Raw genomic sequence first — 19390 nt, forward strand, 5'->3', positions numbered from 1 at the left:
TATTGTTGCATAGTTAGTTGTCTATAACAATTCCCAAGTCCTTTTCGTGTGTTGTTATCCCTAATTCGCTTCCATTAAGGGTATACGTTGCTTGTGCATTCTTTACGCCAAAGTGCATAACTTTGCAATTTTCAACATTAAATTTCATCTGCCATTTGAGTGCCCAGTCCTCCAGTCTATCTAAATCCCTCTGCAGCAAAGTAATATCTTGCCCACATTGTATTATTTTACAGAGTTTTGTGTCATCTGCAAACACTGAAACATGACTTTCAGTGCTTTTTTCAAGATCCTTTATGTTAAATAGAAGGGGTCCCAAAACAGAACCCCAAGGGACACCACTTGCCACCTCTGCCCGGCTTGAAAATTTACCATTAATAACAACTTTTTGTACTCTATTTTTAAGCCAATGTTCTACCCAAGAACAAGCATTTTCATCTAGACCGATTTCCTTGAGTTTGAACACTAATCTCTTGTGTGGAACTGTACCAAACGCCTTGGCAAAATCCAAATAGATCACATCCACTGCAACACCCTTATCTATACTTCTACTTACTTCTTCGGTAGAACGCAATCAAGTTAGTTTGACAAGACCTGTGCTTCATAAAACCATGCTAATTTTTGCTGATATCCATGTTCTACTCAAGGAATTCTTGAATATTATGCCTTAATAACCCTTCAAATATTTTCCCATCCACAGAAGTTAAGCTCACAGGGGGCTAATTTGCAGAGGGGGTGCTGCCTGGGCTGTCAGGCTGTCCCCCCAGACCACGAGCAACACCGATTGCCGGCGGAGGAACGGCGGTGATCGGGTAAGTAATCTATTTTGTGGACTGCGGTCCTTATGGACCGTTTTTGTCGGACGTACCTAGTACGCCCGCTATCCTTAAGGGGTTAAGTGTTCATCGGTAACTATGTCTTTTTCTACGTATAAGTGTATATATCTCGGTAGCCCTGCACCTGCATGATCTATGCCCCTAAAGTCCCGTGCTCTCATTCCCGGCGGGAAAGCCCTATTTCAGAGTATTGCAGTCATTGGAGAGTGTATTTTGTGGCTGTCAAGTCCCAGATCCGGAGGGAGTTTAGGATTGCCAGACAACTGTTCCTCAGAAAGTCTCTGTGTTCCCTGGGGACCCACTTCAGGAATTGGGGTAAATCTGTTCCAGTCAGGAGTGATTCAATATCCACCACATAGTGTCCAGCGGGGAGTGACGGTGTGCAATCTGGGCCAGCTGTGCCACCAGATAGAAATTGTATAGGTGTGGTAGGCCTAACCCTCCCCTATTCTTTGGTCTATGTAGTGCGTTAGTGTGTATCCTGGGGCATTTCTTTTGCCAGATAAATGTGTCAAATGTGTGTTGGAGACCTGTCAAGTCTGCCTGTGTGAACTTTAACGGTAGTGTCTGGAACAGGAAAAATAGTCTCGGAAGGACATTCATCTTTATGGAATGGAGCCTTCCCATCCATGAGATGCGCTTGTCCATCCAGTGGTCTATATCATGCATTAGTGTACGGATAAGTGGGGGGTAGTTTTGTTTGAATAGTTAGGCATGATCCACCGTCAGGCGTATGCCCAGATAGGTAACAGCTGTGTCGGATGTTTGGAGTTGGTAGGTATTTCGGAGCGGTGCCACATCCAAGGCTGAAAGGTGGAAGGGCATGGCCATTGATCTCTGCAAGTTAACCCCATATCCTGAGAGGTTGCCGTAATTTGTTAGTAGAGTGGTAAGGGGTTCCATTAAGCGCATGGGTTGCGTCAGTGTGAGCAGGACATCGTCCGTATATGCTGTGACCTTGTACTGTTTGTCTGCAATCGTTACTCCCTGTATGTGTGGATGGTTTCTAATGTGAGGGCGAGTAACAGCGGGAACAACGGACACCCTTATCTTGTGCCATTTCCCTGTGGGAACGTAGCCGGGCGTGCTCCCGTGATGATGGTTTTCACCAGTATGCTTGTGTATAAAGCCCTGATTGCTGTGGTATACGGTTCTGGGAAGCCCAGTGTTTGGAGCACTGCAGATCAATATGGACACTGTCCCGGTCAAAGGCCTTCTCTGCGTCTAAAGAGATCTCCAGCGTACGCCTCTCTGACTCTGACATCTGCCAAGTTAAAACAGCACCCCCACGTTCTCATACAGTTGTCTGCCTAGTATGAATCCCACCTGGTCTGGATGTATCAACCTGGTTAGAAGCGGTGTCAGTCTAGTAGCCAAGACCTTGATGAATATCTTCATGTCTGTGTTAATAAGGGAGATGGATCTGTAGTTAGATGCGTGTGTGTCGTCTTTCCCTGGCTTTGGTATGAGAATGACCAATGCAATGTCCATGTCTGATGTGCTGCCCTGCATAAAGTGGTTGAATAGTTTAGTGAGGTGGAGCGTAAGTTCCTTTCTAAAAAATTTATAGTATCTGACGTCATACCCATCCGGTCCTGGAGCTTTGTTCCCTCTTAGTGCCATGATTGCTGAGTGTATATCGATTTGATTTATGGGTGTTTTCAGGTACTCCTGATCTCCCTCTGTCACCCCCGGCAAAGCCAAGTTGTTGAGATAGGACTGTGATTCCGTGAGGTAATTAGTGTTGTCACTGTTGAGGTGGGGAGAGTGGTTGTATAGCCCTTTGTAAAATTTGGTGAAAACATTGTTAATGTGTTCTGGCATGCTGGCCATTTCACCGTTGCCATTGCAGATTTTTGTGATGTGTTTAACACTTTAGTGTAGAGGTTTCTAGCTAAGAGGATGTCCATTTTGGTTGATTTTTCGTAGATCAAACGCCTGGACCATAGTAGGGAGCGAGCCACTCCCTCCAACGATAGTTAATTTATGGAGTGTCTAATGGCCTTAATTGCTGTGAGTTTGGTGGGTGTGGGGTCAGTTTTGTGTTGTTGTTCAGCTCTTCGTAGGGCCGTATGTAAATTCGGTCTAAAAGCTGTCTGATTCATATCTGGTGTATTGTTGTGTGTGAAGTATTCCTTGAGGACTGTGGTGGTCTTGTGGCAAATATCCTTATCGTTAAGTAGGTTAGTGTTAAGTTTCCATGCCCAGTTGGTTGAGTATTTGAGTTCGCCGAGGGTGACCGAGATGTCTGCGTGATCGGATGTTATGCTATTTATGCTATTTATTTCCCACTTTATGACTTTGGCCATTCCTTGTCCATTTGGCAGTACATTGGCAGTACATCTATTCTAGAGTATGTGTCGTGTGATGTGGAGTAGAACGTATAATCTTGGGTATCTGGGCGTTGGAGTCGCCATGCATCCAGGAGTCCTGTGTTTGTTAAGAACAAATGCATTTGTTTATCTTGCGCCCCTCTGACCTGGGATCTGGGGACCCCCCTTTTAGAACTCCTATCAGCCGCCGGACACGGCACAGCGTTGAAGTCCCCCCCACTATGATCACCCCTCGTCCTGCGTTTTAGGCCAAGGTGGTGAGGGTTTCCCAATATCGTGGGTCGGGTTCGTTTGGCACATAGACAGTGGTTTGTTGGTGTATAAGGTGCCTAATATAGAGACATATCTACCTTCTGGGTCTGTCTGCGTACCTGTGACATGTATCAGGCAATGCTTATCAATTAGGATTGCTATGCCTGCTCTTTTTCACATAGTGCGTGCCTCGTATATTCTAGTGTATGTCCTGTCCAACAGTCGAACCGGAGCCGACTTGGGGAGGTGCATTTCTTTGATGAGTGCTATATCTGCTTTCTTATTCTTTAATTCTTGCAGAATTAATAGACGTTTATTAGGCGCATTGAGGTCTTTAACATAAAGGGACACTACATTTAGAGCCATTACCGTGGGGATATACCGACGCTACCATATGGTCTGCTGCCGCAGTTGAGGTTACTAAGGCATGTGGGCAAAAGGAGACTACAGGTGGCCCCCCGATGTGTGTTTTGTGTATCTCCCTAGCGCTGCGGACACCTGATAGCAACGTATAACAAACACAAACAATATAATGCAAGTAACATGAAGCTGAACATGTTCAAAGCAGTTAATAAAAAACAGTCTGGTCTTACACCTTGCCAGAGCAACCTGGGGGTGCAAGCCCCCCCCCGCCCAGTGAACTCAAGTCCCTAGGCGGGGAGGCAGCTTCAAGCCCCGGACCGCTGTGCATCTGTCAGGATTCTTACCTGAGATGGGAGTCTGTAGTGCAGATATGTTTGCTCACCCTTGCAGATAGACACAGTCCAAGGTGACCAAATAAGAAGCCACCTGTGCATGGGGGCTGTGCAGGAAAGGTGATTCCAATGCTGTACCGATAAGGACACAAACAGCAGTCAAGGGATGCCAGAGATCAGGATAAACGAAGACAGAAGCCATGGTCAATATGGAGTAAGAGACTGGAACACAGGAACTGAACACAAACAAAAAGAGCAAAGATCAAACATGGAGGTGGAAACATTATGCTTTGGGGGTGTATTTCTGCTAAGGGGACAGGACAACTGCACCACATCAAAGGGACAATGGACAGGGCCATGTACCCTCAAATCTTGGGTGAGAACCTCTTTCCCTCAGCCAAGGCATTGAAAATTGGTCGTGGATGGGTATTCCAGCATGACAATGACCCAAAACACTTAGCCAAGGCAACAAAGGAGTGACTTAAGAAGAAGCACGTCTCCAGACCTTAATCCCATAGCAAATCTGTGGAGGGAGCTAAAGGTTTGAGTTGCCAAATGTCAGCCTCAAAACCTTAATGACTTGGAGAGGATCTGCAAAGACGAGTGGGACAAAATTCCTCCTGAGATGTGTGCAAACCTAGTGGCCAACTACAAGAACATCTGACCTCTGTGATTGCCAACATGGGTTTTGCCACCAAGTACTAAGTTGAAGGGGTCAAATACTTATTTCACTCATTGACATGCAAATCAATTTATAACTTTTTTGACGTGTTTTTTTTGTTGTTGTTATTCTGTCTCTCACTGTTAAAATACACCTACCATTAAAATTATAGACTGATCATTTCTTTGTCAGTTGGCATACGTTTAAAATCAGCAGAGGGGGGGGGGGGGGAGGTGGGGCGGGGCCGGGCGGCCATGCTAGCAGGCTGCAAGTCACTGTGGCTCCTGAGAAATCCAGCAAATATCGGTTAAATACTTGCCTTACTCTGCTTGCAACACACTGGAAGCCCTTAGTAAAAGGTCCTGGAGTGTCCCGGTGCAGCTGGAGCACCTGATATAGGGTGACTCTGGGTCCTGGAGAGATGCTCTGGGGCTTGAGGACTGAGGCCTACCCGGGAGGAGAGTGGGACAGACAGCCGCTGCCTCGCTTTCTGCCCCGGCTGCTACTAAACTACAACGTACCTGAGGCCCTCCTGGACCCGTTCACCCCCCCCCCCCTTCGGATCGGCGGGGGTTATCCCGGTCCCCACCAGGCAAACTACCACCTCAGCAACCAACCTGGGCGGCTCAACGCCGAAAGCAAAAGGCTCCCACACAACCTCACTAAAATGGCTGACGGCGGCGCAGCGATCCCACTGGCCACCAAGGATGAACCCTCTGTGGCACGCTGCAGCAGTGCTCGTACACTTCACAATCCGAGCTGACATCGTTTGGATTCTCAGATGGCTCTCGTCATTCAAAGTGAAAAAATGACGAGAGCCACGACAGGCAAGAACCACAGGCAAGAACCACAACAGCCTGCATTTATTACACCTACTCACACTGCAGTGGCAATCCCTAGACGCTGGCTCAGTGCCTACTCCGACTGAGTGTGCCTGACCACCGGTCCTCAAACCGACACCAGAGACAAACACTGGAAGTGCACTCAGGGAAGTCATCCCCATGCACCAACTCCACTATACTGCAGCACGCACCTGTACACTGTGGCTTGGAAAGTACTGCGACCATAACCATCCAACAGCCGGGAAGCCCGTCAACAACGGTCTGTACACACTGTGGCCTATGGCGGGACTTTGGGACTCAGCGGGCCTCTTAGGTGCATTACAGGGACTCACCTCATGTCTAGGAACAGGCTGCTTTTTCCTATCTTCCGCATTGCCAGAGCCAGCAGCGACCCGTTTCAGATAACATATACGAATCAAGACACACAACGTGTATTGTACCACTGTTAGCCACATCAGAGGTCACTTAGGCTGCATTTACTGATAGTGTGTATCTCCTCAGTTAATGTTAAAGTAAATGTTACTTTTTTTTTTTTCATGCCTTCTGCTGATGTCTGCCCAGTATGCTACACTCTACCTGGTGGTAACCTGCCTTCATACCTATCTTGGCTAAGCTTGCGACCCAATAACCCACAAAAAATGTCAGTATGTTTCTCTGTATCCGTACCTCATATGTCGTAACCTGTCACTGAAACAGAAGTTTAACCCTTGATGAAACCACATTACTTTAAAAATAGTGCTGTGAATCAGACGTGTGATGCTCTGTACTGGATGTTATCACCTTTTGCAATGTCTATGTTTTTATGTGAAATCTGCAAAGCACTACAAAAATAAAGAATTATACAATAAAAGAAATCAGCAGGGGGATAAAATACTTTTTTCCCTCACTGTATATATAAAAATATATATGTTTATTTTTTATTATTATTTATTTATTTTTTTGGTGTGTGTGTGTGGTAACTTTAAATTACATTTACTGTTCACATTTTTATTATTTAGTTCTGTTTTTACTTATCGTCTGTAATTCTCCAACTGGCACAGGTGTACTCTTTCCTATTTGTCCTTACATATCCCAGGTGGGGATTGTACCACCCACGCTGTTTCTAATGAGCATATGTGTGCTCCATTAAATGTAAGTACATTTCCTCCTACTTACAAATAGAACATTCTTATATACAGACAGCACTATTTTTGGTTTCTGTTTTTATTATATGCCTATTGTTGAATACATAAGAATACTCACCCCAAGAAACATCCGTGAGCGGGGGTTATACAACTTCATGTCTATACTAAGAGCTGGATTTGAAGCTCTTTACTTATAAGTGTATTTTACTTTATTTTAGTATATATTTTGGGATCCTGTTACTGGATTGTACTATTGGCTCTTTTTGTCTCCACATTTATATATTCCATGTGAGATGTGCACTCTCTGAGTACTGCAAAGCCGTGATTGATCATCCACTCCATATCCCGTGACAAGGATTGTATTGTCAAATACTAACATCAGAGAACTAATAGCTAGCTCCATTTTTGTGAGTGTATTTTGAATCATCTTTCAGTTTCTCCTTTGTCGCATACAATATTATACTATCTTGTTTTTCCTATTTTTTATTTCATCTGGTTTGAGTTGGTGAAAATATTAGATTACTAGCTGAATTTACTTACCTTACGAAGACCCCTGCTGCTCAACTTCAATAGACTTTGGGACTCTTGGTATTTGTATTAAATGTGATTAATTTTGCAAGTTATTATCAAGGACTACCCTCACTGTATTTGGTGCAACATGTTTCTCTTTCAGTTTCAGTGTTTGCTGCCCACCAGAGTCAGCGCTGTATCTGTAGCGGAACGCAGTAAGCCTGTCCTGCAAAATGCCTGTGTGACTGTAATTGTTATATTTTTACCTATGTTGAAATTGCTATTCGCCTATGTAATATGTGAATTGTATGTTATTCGGTAGTTTCCATCCGTACTATATACTTCTGGAAACTACCGAACGGAGAGACCACCCCGGAGAGAAGTGTGCCAGCAATTAAGGTTCACATTCTCTCCAAACCGCAAGTTAACAGGCTCATTAACAGTGTGTCTGGGTGGCCGCCATTCGGCATGCGTACACGTGGCGGCGGCCATCTTACGCATGAAAATCTCAGCGGTGTTTTGTCGTCGAGTGTCTGGAACTCAAATCGGACACTCAAACAACCAAACACCGCTGAGACCTCCAGAGCTCCGTAACTGCCGAACGGAGAGAGTTAACGAATCCCCATTCGGTAGTTACAAAGTACCGAATGAGGGAATCACTATCTAGGGGAATTAAAGTATGGATGGCAGTTATAAATGTCTGTTTTAACTGCCGAACGGAGACCGACCGCAGGGCCCATTCTCATGGAACCCTTTTCGGATACCAACTCGTGTGCGGTCGGTCAAACTTCACCTTCCTGTAACTGCCGAACCACTGGTCCGATCTGGGTGAATTTTGGATATTATATTCACCCAGATCAGGGCTACCTAGCGGTACCCTAATATTAAAGATATGTGATGGTTTAGGGGTACATCCAAGTTGGGGGTAAAGTACTGTACCAGTTAAGGGGATTATGACGCTCTCTGAGGGGAGGAGATGTGTGGGAGGTAACAAGCACTGCATTGGTTACTGTCATAATTACTGTAGTTCCCTCCCTTGCATGGGAGCAGGCTTTATAAGAAACCCTGGAATAAACGATTGTCAGTTCTACTCCTGAAACTGTGTGTCGTCCAGTTATTGGGAGTGCTGTGGGGATATTTCTGTACCTTTTACCTGCTGGAAACTCTGCTGTGGATTTACTAATGACTTGTTCCTGAGCCTTCCTTGGATCTAAAGTGGAGAATAGCTGCGAGAAATCAGCTCTCCGCTACATTGGTTGGCAGCGCTGGGATCCAGACTCACAGAGGAACAAGGATTAATGGAGATTGACCTTTCTACGCTAAAGAGAACCACATTGAAAGACCTTCTGGAAGCGAAAGGTGGTTCTGCCAGCAGCAAATCCAAAGCAACGCTTATCACCGAAGTAATGGCAGAGTACAGAGCAGAAGAGGTCCAGGCCACGGAACAAAGACCTGAAACAGAACAGGAGGAGTTCCAAAGGCACTTACAATTCAGACTGGCCTTTTATGGAGAAAACCCACCAACAGAGATCATCTCTAAAACGATGACAGAGGTACAGGAGTTTGTGATGAGAAACAGGAGACCACAAACACCAGAAAGAAGTGCAGCAGGAGCTGTGACACAAGAGGGTAAGCCCAAAATCCCCTATCAAGCTTTTAAAACGTATGTGGAAGCAGAGGAGGATATAGATGCCTTCCTCCAAGACTTTGAGAGACTGTGTACGCTGCATAACATACCAAGGGAAGAGTGGGTACCCATATTAGCCGGACGGCTGTCAGGAAGGGCAGCTGAAGCTTACCGCACTGTGCCTGATATTGAAATTAGGAACTATAATCGGGTAAAAGAAATTATCCTGGCCCGGTATGCAATAACAGCAGAGGCATACCGGAGGCGCTTCAGGGAATTGAAAAAGGCGGACAAAGATTCGCACGCAGAGTGGGCTTGTCGACTAGAAAGGGCAGCTCTTGGGTGGATGCAGTCCAGTAAAGCACGGTCCATGGAGGACTTGTTACAAATGCTGCTGTTGGAGCAGTTTTATGAGGGGATATCCTCAGAACTACAGGAATGGGTGAGGGATCGTAACCCCATCACCCTCACCGAGGCTGCCAAAAAGGCAGATGATTTTATGGACGCTCGCAGACAAACCAAGGCAGTGAGTACCAAACCTGCCATGCGGCCACCAGGGGTGAATTCCTTCTCTCCTAACCCTCAACCCCCACCAAGACAACTCCCTCCACCAGCACCAGCAGCAGCACAGCAGCGATACCGCACACCTGCTTCTGTGCAATGTCACCGATGCCAGAAGTGGGGACATTTTCAACGAGAGTGTCCACAGTCTAGAGACCGCAACACCTGGATCCGACCAGGGCCTCCACCACCACCACCGAGAGCAGCCGCACATCACTACCAAGATGAGATACCCCTTACCTACAGCTCTGCCGTTCCAGTCACGACTGTGGAACAGTGGGAAGTGCTGCATGAGGCCAATCCCTTACAAGCACAGGCGGATAATCGACAGCACCATAGGCAGACCGTATATCTCGAAGGGAAGCCTATGCAGGGGCTCAGAGACTCGGGAGCCACCATCACCCTGGTGCAAAGTCATTTGGTTTCGGACAAAGCCAAACTGAATAAGACTGTGGCTGTCAGGGTTGCAGGGGGAGCCGTGTATCGGCTAGACACAGCCCGGGTACACTTGCATTGGGGTGCGGGGTTTGGGAATGTGGAAGTGGGACTAATGCCGCAATTACCTGCTGAGGTGGTTCTAGGGAATGATCTGGGCAAACTCACCTCCGCCTTTGAACCACAAACTACTGAGGAAGCACACCCAGTAGTCACCAGGCAACAGGCCCGCACCCAGCACAACAACAACGCACTGCCGGAGGTCCAGGTAAGAGATTCCTCCCCTTCCCTAGACTGTATGCCGTGGGCCCCTCCTGACGAGTTTGTAGCCGAGGTGATCACTGACCCTACCTTACAAGTATATCGAGACAAGGTCACCTCTATCCAACCTGGGGCGGAGGGGGAAAGATTTGTATGGGACAGGCAGTTATTATATCGGGAAACAAGTAAAGAGGTAGCTGGGTCAGAACCCATAACCGCAAGACAGCTCGTGGTACCGCAGAGGTACCGAACCGAATTACTCCGGATAGCGCACGATATCCCGCTATCCGGACATTTGGGGGTCAGCCGTACCAGATATCGGCTGACCCAAAGTTTCTTCTGGCCAGGGATTAGCCAGGAGGTGCGCAGGTATTGTAACACCTGCGATACGTGCCAGAGGGTAGGAAAGAGGGGGGATAAGCGTAAGGCAAAGCTGCACCCCCTGCCCATAATTGAGGAACCCTTTCATAGGGTCGCAGTAGACATTGTAGGCCCCTTCCGGAAGCCTAGCCCATCAGGCAAACGGTACATTTTGACCGTAGTGGACTACGCCACTCGCTACCCCGAGGCGGTAGCCTTAACTAATATCCATGCAGAGACGGTGGCTGAGGCGCTGATGCAGATTTTCTCCCGGATGGGGTTACCCAGGGAGATCATCTCGGATCAGGGCACTCAGTTCACGGCAGAGGTCACCCAACAGCTCTGGAAGTTCTGTAAGATTAAGCCCATCATTAGTGCCCCGTACCACCCCCAGACTAATGGGCTCTGCGAACGGTTCAATGGCACCTTAAAACAGATGCTCCGAACCTTCGCAGAGACCCACCGAGACTGGGAAAAATTCCTGCCGCACTTACTGTTTGCTTACAGGGAGGTGCCGCAGGAATCTACGGGATTTTCTCCCTTTGAACTGCTATTCGGGAGGAGAGTAAGGGGACCCCTAGACTTGATTAGAGAACACTGGGAGGGAGACCGTAGCGCTGACGGCACCCCTATTGTACCATATGTGTTGGCCCTCCGAGATCGCCTGGAAGCTCTCACAAAGACGGTAAAGGAAAACCTACAGGCAGCTCAGACGCGTCAGCGCACCTGGTACGATAGAGGCGCCAGGGACCGTAGCTTTCAGGTCGGACAGAAAGTTTTAATTTTAAAACCTGTCCGACACGATAAGCTACAGGCCGCCTGGCAAGGCCCTTATAAGGTGGTAGAGCAACGGTGTGACACCACTTATATAATTGGCCACTGCGCAGGGAATGGGGGGCGACGCATGATCCATGTGAACATGCTAAAGCCTTACCAAGAGCGATCAGAGGAGGTGACAGCTATCTGCGCCCCCACCTCTGAAGAAGGCGACAGCCTACCCCTCCCCGATCTGTTAGAGGACGGACAGATGGCTGGGGATTTAGGAGCAGTTGTACTGGGGGATCGGTTAAGCCCACAGGAGCGTATCGAGGTACAACAACTACTGCAAGAAAAGCAGGAGACCTTTTCTAATGTACCTGGATACACCCCTCTGGCTACCCACCGAGTAGAAACCCCTGGCCAACTTCCCATGCGCCAGACTCCGTACCGCATCCCTGAAGCGGTACGGGAGAATATGCGCAAGGAAATTGAAGAGATGATTCAGTTAGGAGTCATTGAGCCCTCCGATAGCCCCTGGGCCTCTCCAGTAGTCCTCGTACCAAAGCGGGACGGCACGACCCGCTTTTGCGTGGACTACAGGAGATTGAATGAGAAAACCGTATCCGACGCATACCCGATGCCTAGGATAGATGAGTTGCTGGACCGGATGGCCAGGGGTCAATACCTTACCACTATTGATTTGTGTAAAGGGTATTGGCAGATTCCCTTGGCCCCGGACGCCATCCCTAAGTCCGCCTTTGTCACCCCATTCGGCTTGTACCAATTTAAGGTCATGCCGTTTGGGATGAAAAACGCGCCGGCTACCTTCCAACGGATGGTGGACCGCCTCCTAGATGGGTTCCAAGACTATACATGCGCGTATCTCGATGATATTGCCATATTTAGCGATACCTGGCAGGAACACTTGGCCCATATAGGAGCGGTTCTAGACAGGATCAGGGAGGCTGGCTTGACCTTAAAACCAGCGAAATGTAGCATTGGGATGGCCGAGGTACAGTACCTGGGCCACAGAGTGGGCTGTGGTAAACAAAAGCCGGAACCAGCCAAAGTAGAGGCAGTAGCACAGTGGCCTACCCCGAAAACTAAAACCCAGGTATTAGCCTTCCTAGGGACAGCAGGGTATTACCGGAAGTTTGTGCCCAATTATAGTGCCCTGGCAAAACCCCTCACTGACCTGACCCGTAAAAACCTTCCCCGCCAAGTAACCTGGACCCCGGAGTGTGAGCAGGCATTCCAACACTTGAAAGATGCACTTGTTAATGCCCCTGTCTTGGCCGCTCCCAATCCAACTAAACGTTTTCTTGTTCACACAGACGCTTCTATGTTTGGATTGGGGGCAGTACTGAGCCAAGTCGGGGCCGATGGCGGAGAACACCCCGTGGCTTACATCAGTCGCAAACTTTTACCTCGGGAAGTAAGCTACGCCGCCATCGAGAAGGAATGCCTGGCTGTGGTGTGGGCCTTGAAGAAATTACAACCCTATTTGTATGGACAGGCTTTTTCTTTGCTCACGGATCACAACCCGTTGGTCTGGCTGAACCGGGTGGCTGGGGACAATGCCAGGCTGCTGCGCTGGAGTTTGGCGCTACAGCCCTTTGACTTTAACATTCAATACCGCCCGGGTAAGCAAAATGGGAACACCGACGGGTTGTCACGACAAACTGATCTGGAGAAATAATCCGTGAGCACCCCGGTCATCCCCAAGCCGATCCGTGTGGGATCAGACTGTGTATGCCGGCTTGTGGGCAAGGGGGAGCAGTGTAGCGGAACGCAGTAAGCCTGTCCTGCAAAATGCCTGTGTGACTGTAATTGTTATATTTTTACCTATGTTGAAATTGCTATTCGCCTATGTAATATGTGAATTGTATGTTATTCGGTAGTTTCCATCCGTACTATATACTTCTGGAAACTACCGAACGGAGAGACCACCCCGGAGAGAAGTGTGCCAGCAATTAAGGTTCACATTCTCTCCAAACCGCAAGTTAACAGGCTCATTAACAGTGTGTCTGGGTGGCCGCCATTCGGCATGCGTACACGTGGCGGCGGCCATCTTACGCATGAAAATCTCAGCGGTGTTTTGTCGTCGAGTGTCTGGAACTCAAATCGGACACTCAAACAACCAAACACCGCTGAGACCTCCAGAGCTCCGTAACTGCCGAACGGAGAGAGTTAACGAATCCCCATTCGGTAGTTACAAAGTACCGAATGAGGGAATCACTATCTAGGGGAATTAAAGTATGGATGGCAGTTATAAATGTCTGTTTTAACTGCCGAACGGAGACCGACCGCAGGGCCCATTCTCATGGAACCCTTTTCGGATACCAACTCGTGTGCGGTCGGTCAAACTTCACCTTCCTGTAACTGCCGAACCACTGGTCCGATCTGGGTGAATTTTGGATATTATATTCACCCAGATCAGGGCTACCTAGCGGTACCCTAATATTAAAGATATGTGATGGTTTAGGGGTACATCCAAGTTGGGGGTAAAGTACTGTACCAGTTAAGGGGATTATGACGCTCTCTGAGGGGAGGAGATGTGTGGGAGGTAACAAGCACTGCATTGGTTACTGTCATAATTACTGTAGTTCCCTCCCTTGCATGGGAGCAGGCTTTATAAGAAACCCTGGAATAAACGATTGTCAGTTCTACTCCTGAAACTGTGTGTCGTCCAGTTATTGGGAGTGCTGTGGGGATATTTCTGTACCTTTTACCTGCTGGAAACTCTGCTGTGGATTTACTAATGACTTGTTCCTGAGCCTTCCTTGGATCTAAAGTGGAGAATAGCTGCGAGAAATCAGCTCTCCGCTACAGTATCTATCCCCCATATTGTTCATCCAGTGATTGCTTAGGCTAGACCCCTCTGATTTTGGCGCTTTTTGGACAGTTTGCCCCATGGAACCAGCACTCTCTGGGGATGTATAACACTTGTTTGAGGGGTATTTTTGTGCAAACAACCTGTTGTCTGGAAGTAATTTAAATTATCTGGCTGTTTATTTTGGCAGTACTTACCTTATCCGGGGGCCAGCCGCACGGCTCGAGTGGTCCTGCTTCCACACGAGCCGCGCGTGGCTCAATCTTCCCTTCTGAGTGGGCCGCATGCACGAACCGCAATGAGCGTGGCTCGCGTCACGAGCGTGCTCGTAAAGGGGCAGTGGGAGCCAAAAGTAGATTCAGGCTCCCATTGGCCCACGTCATTCCGGCACACACACATTTTTTTTAGGCGTAGGCATGACCTGGGCCATTCAAATGTTAGATAAAGGATATTTAAACTTCCCTAGCCCTATTCACTTTGCCCTATCGTGGTTTCTGTTTCAGTATCCTTTAGTGCGTTCCTTGATCTTTTGTGTTTATTTTGGTATTGATTTTGGCTTTTTCCCTGACTCTGAGTTTATCTTTAACCCTTTCCTGTCTTGTTTGCCTGTCTGACTAAGTACGCAACTCTGGCTAGTTCTCGTTTTCGCTGTTTTTCCATTACCCTGACCTCGTCTCGTCTCTGAATATGCTTTATCTCTGTCTGACGTGTCGGCCATTCTAATGCCTGGTAATATGTTATATCCTAGTCTTGTCCCTTGATACCCTAAACTCTGCGTGTTGGGGTATTACACCGTGAAATTTATTAAGTTATGTCCCAGACACCAAAGCGCCAGGGTGGAATTACACTGTGTGCCTTGATTACCCTTTGTTGGGAGTGTGTGTTATAAGCTTTATCCTTCATCAAGTCTCTGCTGATGTTTGGGATCTTTGCTATAATTACGCTAGCTTATTTACTGCAGATAAAGGGAATATTAGGTGGAGATACTCAGAGTATAGGAGGTCCGTTGTGGATTACATTTCCCATAATGCTCTCGGTGTCCGGGGAGATGTGTGCCTGTGATAGATGTTTGATTCCCCACACTATTTGTAACCATCACTTCTGATGGAACTGAGCAGATGGAATGATGTGTTTCCTCTTCCCTCTGGGTTTGACAGTATTGCTCTGATCTACAAAACTTTTTTCTCTCCCCTTGTCCCAGAATCCACAATGCGCCCTCTTCCCCCCATGTTACTCACATCTTGCTAACTTTCAGTATTCAAAAGAATTAAAAAAAACAAGACCTCCATATGGCGTTCCTATTTTCTGTTCCTAATGAATACTCCGAATAGTACAATGCTAATAGGAGCACCTGTCATTTCAAGAGAACATCGCTTAGGAAATGTACTTAACGTGAAACTGTCACTTCTCAGGAATTTACACCACTTCATTAAACATCACCAATTTATTTTCTTGCTATGCTTTTTTTCCCCTTAAATTTATATTAAAGGTTAAGCAAATTACATCACAATCCAGTTCAGACAAGGCACAGTCAGGGCACACAATGTAAATGAGGAGGAGAAATAGAAACATTGTTTCATTTCGCCGCAAAGGCAACAAATCCGTCCAGATATAAAAAAAAAATCCCAACCACTGGCAGCCAGTGGGCATTAATTATGTGGCAATTAGCCAGTGCTTGCTAGCCTACTATCGTAAATATTCATGGGGGATGACATAGCGCCCCCACCAGCTCACACCCATAGGGTCCATAGTTACTTATAAAATGGGGAGTGTACATGCCATTGTCCAACCCTCCAAATAATTACAATCTTGCCCACCCCTCTGAGTGGCTAGTCTCACGTCTTGAGACTTGGCTGTAAGAGCGATCCAATTGGTTGGTTTACTAGCCAACCAATCAGAGCACTGTTGCTCAAACTGCAAACCATGTGAAATATTCCAACCTTTGTGATAGCTTAAAGTGGCTTGAAAGGTATGTTTCTTTTCAAGCCAGTTTTATGAATGGGGAGTCAGCTGACCACTCTCAGCCAATCAGCGGTTTCCACTGCCAGATTCTGCAAGAGAGGAAAAACATTTGGCAGGGCATTTTTCAGTCACAGCGCAGGGGGCAGGGTCAGAGAGGGTGTGTTTTGTCATCACTAATGACAAGCACGCCCCCTCTCAAAGTGAGCATGTTGGTTCAATGCGCGGTGCCCCGCTGAAGAGCTCTAGCGTGACAAAAAGGCCCTGCACAGTGGGTTCTGCACAGTGCAAGCAGATTTAATAACATGCTTGTGCTGTGTTTGCTTTTAACTTGTCTCTGGTGTCTCCATAAGTGGGATACCAGAGGACAAAAGGGTCAGGAAAGCGTATGGTGCATGTGTTTGGAGCCTGCTTGTGAGATTGCGTGTGTGTAGAGTGAGCTGATTGCGGTGTGGTATTGTGTAAATAGGTCAATTTTATTCGTGTTTGTGGTGTAATATGTGTGGCTAGGGACTGAAGAGAGTGTGGGTATAGGGGGCATAGTGTGCATACGGGCTGTAGTGTGTGTGTATATAGGTGATGTAGTGTGTGTAGGGGTTGTAGAGTATGTGTGTTTGTGTTTGCATACAATGAATGTAGTGTGCGCATAGGGGATCCAGAGTTTGCATGTTAGGAATGTAGTGTGTGTAGGTGGTGCAGTGTGTGTTTGTAGAGGATCTAGGGTGTGAAGGACCCAGAGTGTGTATAGGAGATCTAGTGTGTGTGTGTGTGTACAATCTGTGTGTGTGGGGGAGACAGATTAATTTAAATATATCATAAATGTATTATTTTTTAATAAAAAACACACAAACCTTTATATCTCCCCCTCCCTTCTTGCCTTATGCCTAGGAGGGGGGGACCATGCTGCCATCACTGGTGGTCCTAGTGGTGAGTGAACTCTAGCCTGGCATGGTAACTCGTGGCAATGCTCCAACCTCACGAGAAGAACCTGGCAGAGCTGCTGGCTAGAGCTCCCCGGGTCCTCCCTCCCCAGCCGGCGGCCGCATGTCAGTGCCTATGGGCCGGTGAGGGAGATCTTTGATCTCTCCACCGGCCCATGAAGGCACACAGCAGGGCGCTCGGATAGTGCCGGCTCTGCATGAGCTGGCAGGGGAAATTTGTTGAATCCCCTGTCGGCCTCTGCTCATGGCCATCGTGGCCCACCGGGGATTTGCCCGGTATGTCCGATGGCCAGTCCGGCCTGACTGCAATTGCCCTGCTGCGCCAATCAGCACCTCCTCATTGAATAAAGCATTCCCGGCGTCGGAACGGAGTGACATCACGTCACTGGTTCCTTTATTTCCATAGCAACCACAGCACATGGAGCCATGATCCAGGGGCAGGTAGTGACTTATGCAGTGTGTGTCTTCGCAGTGTGTGCATATTCAATGAACCCATTGGATGGCAAGAAGGATGGCAGCGTTTGATGTTGTAGATCAGGGGTCACTATTATAGCTGTAATGAGTTTTGCAAATTGTTTCAGTTACACCACAATGTGTGTCTGTGCACTAATATTGATACACTAAGCAATCAGACCGACCCTTTCACTCGGGGGCAATACCTGTTCTTTATTGGTTTGTTTGGGTTTTTCTTTCTCTGGACAGAGGTTGGCAAGTCCACCCTGATCAGTCATTCTGATATTTAGTTATCGCCACATTCTTAGCTTGGCTGCTCAATTGGTATGTCAGGGAAGCAGGTCCTGCAGTCGATCATGCTTGCCAATAATAATTTTCCTCGTTCCCTGGAGAGCATCGGAAGGCTGAATGAAGTTCCAAGTTACTGCGATGCCTGCTGCTCTGCTCGGGCTGCCTGAATAGACTTATAGAAAACTCAATAAATGTTCTTCTTGTTGCAGGATTCTCTGACAAGCGAAACCTCAAGATCGGTGATCTCATGCCGCCTTCGTTATAGCTGTGTCCAGGTCTTTTTCCATTAGCAGGTAATTGAGTAGAAAGTAAAATAAGCCTTTTTATCAAATATTTTTTATTGCATAAAGAAAACATTAGAAAGTAGGGCAACAACATGAACTAATAAAAGCTGTGATCAGTAACCAAAATGCATGGGATTTAGCTACCGAGTATGTGCACCGTTTCTGTGCAATGCCAGGTCCGGGTGGATGTAGCCTTGTGTCACCTTGTCCAACACCTGAAAATCTCTCTGTGCCACAAATAGTAAAAGTGACATTAAACTGTGACACCTTGCACCCAGTGTCTTTTCATTTTTTGGCATGTTTAGCTCCTCAAAACAACATGTTACAGGGTATGTCATGTGTTTAGAGGCTCACGGTGCTTGCAGACAATCTGGGTAATGGTTAGAGAAAGATATTGCAAGGAATGCTTAAACAGGTAAATATGTGCAGGTGGAGAAATCTCTATGAAATGGTGATGGGACGGTTAAGGTGGGATAAGATCGGTTTATTAAGGTGGAGGGTTGGTTAGGAAGGCATAGCATCTTGCAGATGGAGGGTTGGTTAGAAGTGGGTAGGTGTCAGGATCGGGACAGGGATCCAACACGCAGAGTACAAAGTGTAGTAGGTACGTATACCGGACCTTAGAATGGCCGGACTTAACGTAAGGAGTAAGTAGAGAATGGTCAGAGACAAGCCGAGGTCGAGGGAACGAGAAGACAGGTAAGCGAGAGACAAGCCGGGTCAAAGGATAACAGAGATAAGCAGAGTAATACAAACAAGCCGGGTCAGAACCAAAGAGACAATAGACATACAAGATGTCAGGGTACCTGTGGTCTCTACCTCCGAAAGAGGTAGAGACTTAGCTGTTCCTCCATCCAGACGGCCTGATGGCTCCCTTCCCCACGGTCTATCCGGTCATGCAAGGCCGGCCGCGAGGGAGTGACTGCCTTTTACAGCATCTAGGCAGGAAGTTGTCATCAGGACACTCCTCCGGAACGACCTGTCACTCAATTGCTGCAGGACCAATCAGGACGCCTCGGAGGCGGGGTTACTGCTCTGAACAGGGTATTTAACTGAGCTTCTTTCATTAGCTCATTGCCCTGTCGTGGTTCTAGCTTGTTCTAGTCACTCAGTGCTTGTGTATTCTATTATCCCTTTTGGTTTTGACCCGGCTTGTTTACCTTACTCTGCTTATCTCTGTTACCCTTGATTCGGCTTGTCTCTCGCTTTCCTGTCTTCTGTTACCCTCGACCTCGGCTTGTCTTTGACCATTCTATACTGTACTACTTACGTTAGTCCGGCCATTCTAAGGTCCGGTATACGTATCTGGCTACTGTTTGTACTCTGCGTGTTGGATCCCTGTCCCGATCCTGACATTACGACAGGGCCAATGGATC

The sequence above is a fragment of the Pelobates fuscus genome, chromosome 10 (genome assembly GCF_036172605.1).
Source record: "Pelobates fuscus isolate aPelFus1 chromosome 10, aPelFus1.pri, whole genome shotgun sequence".
NCBI classification, from domain to species: domain Eukaryota; kingdom Metazoa; phylum Chordata; class Amphibia; order Anura; family Pelobatidae; genus Pelobates; species Pelobates fuscus.